Raw genomic sequence first — 914 nt, 5'->3', positions numbered from 1 at the left:
TCCCAGTCTCATCCAGCCCCATCCCAGTGCGTTCCATTCCCATCCAGCCCCATCCCAGTGCATCCCAGTCCCATCCAGCCCCATCCCAGTGCGTCCCAGTCTCATCCAGCCCCATCCCAGTGCATCCCAGTCTCATCCAGCCCCATCTCAGTGCATCCCAGTCCCATCCAGCACCATCCCAATGCGTCCCAGTCCCATCCAGCCCCACTCCGTCTGCATCCCCGTCCCCACTCACTCTTATCCTGATCCCAACCTGGTCCCATCCCATTCCCATCCTGAACCCATCCTGGTCCAATCTCAGTCCCATCCAGGCCAAATCCCAGTGCATCCCAGCTGCATCCTCATCCCAGTCTGCCCGCACTCTGACCCAAGCTGCAGCATCCCTGCCCTTATTCCATCTCCAAACCAGCTGCATCTCGCTCCCATCCCAGCCACATCCTGATCCCATCCTGCTCCTATCTCAGCTGCATCCCAGCCCTGTCCCAATCCCATCCCAGTTGCATCCTGACCCCAAGCTGCACACATCCTGACCCCAGTTGGCTGCAGCCTGACACTTTCCCAGCTGCATCACTGCCTTTTTCCAGCCCCATCCCAGCCCCGTCCCTGTTCCCACCCGCCTGTGTCCTGATCCCACCCCACGACCATCCTGATCCCATCCCGGTCCATCCGGGCTCCAACCCAGTGCATCCCAGCTGCATCCCGACCCCAATCTGTCTGCATCTTGACCCCAAGCCGGCAGCATCCCTGCCTTTATTCCAGCCCCCATACAGCTGCATCCCAATCCCATCCCAGCTGCATCCCAATCCCATCCCAGCTGCATCCCAGCCCCATCCTAATCCTATCCCAGCTACATCCCAATCCCATCCCAATCCCATCCCAATCCCATCCCAGCTACATCCCAGCCCCATCCCAAT

Source organism: Centrocercus urophasianus, unplaced genomic scaffold (assembly GCF_019232065.1).
Source record: "Centrocercus urophasianus isolate 14NV4802_14NV808 unplaced genomic scaffold, USGS_Curo_1.0 seq_1228, whole genome shotgun sequence".
NCBI lineage: Eukaryota > Metazoa > Chordata > Aves > Galliformes > Phasianidae > Centrocercus > Centrocercus urophasianus.
Note: the sequence above shows the minus strand (reverse complement) of the source record.